The following is a 6915-nucleotide window of genomic DNA, read 5'->3' as shown; positions in this document are numbered from 1 at the left end:
TCCCGGGTTCGATCCCCGGCCGGTTCAAATCCGGGAACTTTTCTAACGGTGGAAGCGGCCCCGGTGCCCACCCAGCATCGAATAACGTGGGTACCTGGGGAAAACCCTGGGGGGTAAAGGCGGTCAGGGGCGTGATGCTGATCACATCACCCCCACTCACGACCGGATCAAGAAAGCGTGGGGCGTTACCCCCACACCCCCCTATACGTCTTCATGGCGTGGTGCTATGCAAAGGGGAACACTTTACCTTTTTTTACCTTTTATATTTGAACTATCCCTGAAACGAGAGAAAAACATTTTTGGACTGAAAGAAGATGCATTTCATTCGTATAGTTTTTTCGCACTGTATGTTCCATACCACTAGAATTTTTTATTTTTTATTAATTAAATATGTAATTAAAAGTAAAGTTATTAATTAATTTGGATCACTTTTATACATCCTTCTTTCCGTTTTTAGGTCCTATTTTGGATATTTTTAGGTCTTTTTTGGCAAATTATAGGTCTTCAATTCCGAGCCCTACTTATCACCTTCACTGTGTCATATTACGTTATGATTTAAAACCATGTCGTTATCTTGAGAGTAGAATTACAGAGAAATATATACTATGTTTACTCTTTCGTAGAATGTTAGGTATTTAAGTGAGACTATTATCATATGAAAGAGGCAAGCAATTGTTTCAACATCAGGGCCATTGTTTTCCTTCCGTCAGCATTTTTTCTTTTGTTTATTCAGCTGGCCCAATTGCAATTGCAATTTTTCGATAATTACCTACTTTTTCTTTTGTTTTAGCATTCTTGGTAAGATACCATTTTGTTTTATAACTATCCCTACTTGTTCCTTTTTTATTTAAATCGCGATGCAATATAAATGTCAGATGTTATGGGCAGTGGCGTAGCAAGGGGTGGGTGACCGCCCGGGACCTCTTATTCCATGATTTTGATATGTAAAATGTAATAAATAGAAGTGAGAAAAAAAATGTGGAAAAGGCTAATTTTTGTGGGCAATAAAATTAAAACATTCTGTTTTTATATGGTTTTAAATTCTAGTTCAACGTTATAATTTGAATGAACACATCAAATCAGCGGTATAACATACAGGCAGGTGAGCCCTAGGCATGTCCCTACCCAGCATTTTTTTTGAGGAGGGGGGGCAAGCCCGAAACATTGTTTACACACACACACACAGAGTGGGGCACCTAAAAGTACCACAGCAAATAGTTCTGAAACACGAAGATTTATGGCAGTTCTGACGTCAATGTGGTCATAGGGCCCAGTGGACAGAGTATGTCTGGCCTCTAGTCGCCATCTTGAAGTCCCTCATCTTGGATTCAGCTCATGTTCTTGAAATGGGAAGAAGGTCATGTGATACACGATTTCAGGCTAGAATTGACTCAGAAAGACAAAACATAAGTTGTTTTCTACATAACTTCATTCTGAAGAAAGTTAATATTGATGGAAGTAGGATTGTCAGCAATGTAATGGCAGGTTGTTATAATTCTTCCGGGTGAACCAGCAAGATCGCATAGAAATGGTGCGGCTGAGTGGTGGCCTCAGGGTGAGAGTGGGCGTCTGCAATGCCCAGCATCCACATTTGCCACAGACATCACAAGAAGATGTGGTCCAAATTCAGGGAGACCAGCTCGAATAAGAAACTAGAAGTGTCATTGATACACGGTTTTTGCACAAACGACAAGCAGAATGGGGGTCACAAAAGTATCATACGTATTCGGGGTTCCAACAATTATCGGAAAGTCAAATGTCCCAAACAAAGGGACATGTTTTGAAATGGAACGGGCCTGCGTTACACGATGCAAGTACAAATAAGGATGAGATACGGATTGACATGGTAATAATGTTGAACAAAACAAAGTTCAGTTTAAGGGGGAAGGGGTGCAGATCCGAAAATGTACAACAATGGGAAGATCCTAAATGCTGTTGGATTGAGTTAGGTATTTTGACAAGGTGGCAGAACCATAGGGCTTCCACCCCCAACCCCATTTGACTGAAACCAATTCTAGAAGGGGGAAAGGGGCAAACATTGAAATAAAGAAAAGCAAGGCTAGCAGAATCTAAGAAAGGTCAAAATGATACTCAAGATGGAATTAGTTTTCATATATTTCTTGCATTTTTTATTCCAGACGGCCAAGATCACCTGCAGGGGGGCACAGAGGGGTAATTGTCCCCCCCTCCTAGATTTCAAATTTTATGCAAATAAAAATATGTTTTGTAAAATTATCTTGCTTGCTTCGCTCGCAATACCCGATTTTCTTCCGGTCCCATCAAGTCCAGGGCCGTAGGGAATAAGTTTTCATATATTTTTTGCATTTTTCTTCCAGGCCATCAGACAACCAAGAGCACCTGCAGGGGGCACAAAGGGGCAATTGCCCCCTCTATTTCAGACTTTATGCAAATAAAAATAAGTTTCGAAAAAAATTACCCTGCTATTCTTACAGTATTCAAGTTCAGAGCCGTAGCTAGGGGACGGCAGGAGTCAGACTTGGGAACAGGACGAGCTAAATGAAAAAAGTTGTAATAGAGAGAATGCCATGGCACTCTGTGAAATTATCTGCACCATATTAAATCAATATTGTTTTCAGTTTGCAAAATTGGATCTAACAAATTTTGCTTGAAATATGATTATTTTCTGCAATGCATTGTAAATTATCTGTGAGTGAAGTAAGACCAAATACATACTTCAGACTTTTGCTGCTAAACAGTTTTGTTTTAAATGTATGAACAATAGTTTTGAGGAAAAGGAGCACACACATGCGAGAGACAATTGATATAATTTTTGCTGTTGGTTTGTTATGAGATGGATGAATTTATTATGTAATGTATTTAAATAATACATATATGTATTATAGAAACATATTGAATACCTACAGAATTTAGTGTTAACATGTTGCATATGTATCGCTCCATGTTGTTGCATATTTGTAAACCATATGTTCTACATGAAAGTTATGCATGTCATACGAGGGGTTACCCAAAAAAACCCGGAATAACGCTGCGCTGGTCGGAGCTTCTGTAGTATGAATTTTTCCCGCCAGGCAAGTGCCGAGCAACTCGTTGAGAGTTCAGTGCACCCAGTGGCATCGTTTTTTGTGATGGCCGATGTAAAAGAACAGCGTGCGGCTGTGAAATTTTGTTTCCTGCTCTGGAAAAATGCTGCAAAAACGATTGTGATGTTGAACACAGCTTACAAGGAAAACTCAAGTGTACGAGTGGTTTTCTCGTTTCAAGAAAGGTAAAATGTCGATTGATGACAAACCCCGTTCTGGACATCCGTCAACTTCCAGAACGGACGAAAATGTCGATAAAATTCGTGAACTTGTGCTCGAAGACTGACGACGGACCATTGATTGAGCTGGGAAAGTTATCTGGACTATCTTGGAGCACGGTTCAGCGAATTTTAACGGAAGATTTAGGAATGAGAAGGGTTGCTGTGAAATTTGTGCCACGGATTCTGAGTGACCAGCAAAAAGAGTTTTGAGTGGAAACATGCCGTGCTTTGAAAGAAGAGCTCCGTGCGACTTTTTTTGTTTCCCCGAATAAAGAGGGACATGAAGGGATAGTGATTTGATGACATAGAAGAGGTGAAGAAAAAATGAGGAAGGAGCTGTCAGCCATCACAACAGATGAGTTTAAAAAATATTTCCAAGAATGGAATCACAGATTGGACAAATGTATTAAGTGTCATGGAGAGTTCCGGTTTCTTTTGGGTACATCCTCGTATGTACAAAAAAAATATATTAGTCATTTTTGTCTTTCAGAAATACAGTTTGTGTGCTTGTTTTCCATTATTAGATTATGTGAAGTTTAATGTGTTAAAAAAATACCAGGAAAAATTACAATAATAATAATGGCATTATTATTATTATTATTGACACGTTTATCGTCCCAGTATTTGTCCCCCCTCCCATACAAAATTTTGTGATTGTACCTGATTTCACGTTGATTTTCTGACACTTTTGGCTAATCTCAATGATGAGGATGAGTGATGAAACTGATACAGGAACACTCACAAATAACACGCATGTCAAGGCCGGGATCCGAACTCGAGACCCGTGGCAACATAGCACGCTGTGCTGACCACCCCGTCATGGTAGTCTGTGAAATGCTGTTGGACTAGTAGATGTGACCACCAATGTATTGCAGCTAGTGCTAAGTGTACACCCAACAGCAAAAGTAATATGTCCATTGTATCTTCATTCAGTCTGTCTTCCACAGTGTGATGATAATGGTTTGAAATAAAAGCGCCACTAAGCGGATGTTAACATCAGCTTCGCATCAATAGAATTCCACCCCTTAGAACAACACAAGATGTAGAGTAAAAGCATAATGAAAATAGTTATGATCAATTTGCATATTATTAAAAAAAAAAGTAAAAAGTAAAGTGCTCCCCTGTGCTTAGCACAACGCCATGAAGGCGTATATGGGGTGTGGGGGTAATGCCCCACACTTTCTTGATCCGGTCATGAGTGGGGGTGATGTGATCCCCCAGTTACCAATGTTATTTGACGCTGGGTGGGCGCCGGGGCTGCTTCCGTTAGAAAAGTTCCTGGATTAGAACCGGCCGGGGATCGAACCCGGGACCTTGGGCATGGTAGTCAGACGCGTTACCGACTGAGCCACCGAGGCCACAATTTGCATATTATTATTATGTTTGCTATTGGTTGTAGAATTGTAGAGTTGCAATGTTATGGTCCAAAGTAACGGGAAAAATAAAACAGACAAAGATTGTCACATGGTGTACAGTTTGGTGCTTATGGTTTACATTCAGTTCTCAGAAGTATTCGAATAGTACAGTGTTCCGCAAATTAACAATGTTTTAATTTTTTAAAAAAAATCTTATATCAGCACCATTGAACAGCAATTATAATTCTAATCAGCAAAATTGAACAGCCATTATAATTCTATGGTTAGAGAATAATATATTTCGCTCATCCCATGTCAAATCAACTGATAAAAAATATTTTTGAACCTTAAGGATTCAGATTTTTTTCGGCTTTTAGTTTTTGAGTTATTGACTTTCAAAAAAGCAAAAATCCCAAAATTTGCAAATATTTTGGAATCTTTAAACAGCTGTAGATCAAAAACTATTTGTCCTATAGAGCTCAAATTGGAGTCATTCATTCTCTTCTGCTTTTCATGAGCTTTAATTTGAAATGCAACATGACTGTGTTATTTGATTTTTTTAATTTTTAAGAAACTTGAAAAAATGTTTCTTTTGAAAATCTCTAAAACACCATTTCTATTTTTTTTTAAATATATGATTTGAATACATCAATTGACTATTTGTGTGCAAACTTTCATAATGGGACGGCAATGGGTTCCTATGGAAATTACTTTTTTGTATTGTAATGTGTGCAAAATTTGCTCAATTTGTTGACTTCCATGTTATAACCACAACTATATGCTCAGTGGTGATGTTGAAGTCTTCATATTAGTCTATTTTATAATTATTGGAGTACAAATAACATGAAAACACCTAAAACTTATCACTTTTAATATCAGGTAAGCACATTGTAAAATGTACGAGGGAAGTCATTAAATAACAGGAATTTTATTCTAAACTTCATGGAGATTTATGTACAACAAAAATTTCAGTTTCGGCATTCAAAAATGCTCCTTAGTAACACACCATAAAGGTGTTGTGACAATCGAGAAGTATGCGCCTGCACAGTAGCTCGTACAGCATGGCCGCTTCACTGTTGGCTTGCATCGTAGACGAGCTACAAAGTGTTATTCGTTTATAAATTAAATTATATGTATTAGCTATGAATTAATATGAAGAATATGTCTAAATGAGAGGAAAAAAAAAAAACATTTTCGCAACACGAGTAGTAGAAAAGAGTCTGGAGAGGGATTAGACTGTCCAGATCAATTCGGAATGCCTTGTCGACTTCTGGAGCCTGACTCTCTCCCCAAATAATCCACATATATGCAAAGACGAAATCGAAATTCTTGCACAATCTGAAATATCGTTAATGTTATTTTCGTAGGTTTTTATATATTTACATTATAATATTTCATAGTTCTGGATACAGGGCTGTCCTACAGCTTCAGATTTCAGCTCCCAGAAAACAGGGAAAAACATTTTTAGGGTGAGTGAAATTATTAAATATAATTTTCGTCAGTAATTTATTATTATTATTTACATGCGATAAATTGCTGACGTATCCCTGAAGATTGTGTATCGATTCACCTTGAGTTTTCAATTCAAGAACGGATGGGGGCCCTCACGATATGTTGCTACGCCACTAGTTATGGGAGCGTGGTGGAAATTCAGGAGGGTTGTTAGGGGGTGTTGGTGTGCATAGATAAATCACTGGTCGCCTGTTACGTGTATAACCCTAGGACACTAGCATGTTCCCATATTATAGCATAACTAGTGCTAACTAAATGTTACGTACATGTAGCAAATGATTTTCAACACAACTTCTACATCATAAAAACAAAATGACTATTCTTTTTTAACATTATTTTGTTTTTCTTTACCTAGCCTTACCATAAATACTATCACAAAGTTTTAAGTAAATTGACACAAAATGCTGAGAGATATTTTAATATCCTAATAACATTACTGAAATGGATGCATGAATAATCAAAATCACCAATCATTATTCAAAATGGTCACCCTCACAGTCTTCAAGTCTTTATGGCCACTCATCAGTTGAATTACGCAACACATCGACTGGAAAATCAGCAACTGCCTTTAGAAGAGACCGCTTTAAATTTTCAATATTGGGATGTCTCTTCTTGCAAGCCATCTCCTGAAGCTTGGACCACAATTTGTAGTCCAAAGGGTAAGGTCCAGACTTGCAGAAGGCCAATCTGAAGTGCAAATGAAGTCTGGAACATTTGCCTCCAGCCATTGCTGTGTTGTTCGGGCCTTATGTGCTGGGGCGGAGT

Source organism: Lepisma saccharinum, chromosome 1, assembly GCF_977018435.1.
Source record: "Lepisma saccharinum chromosome 1, izLepSacc3.1, whole genome shotgun sequence".
NCBI lineage: Eukaryota > Metazoa > Arthropoda > Insecta > Zygentoma > Lepismatidae > Lepisma > Lepisma saccharinum.
Note: the sequence above shows the minus strand (reverse complement) of the source record.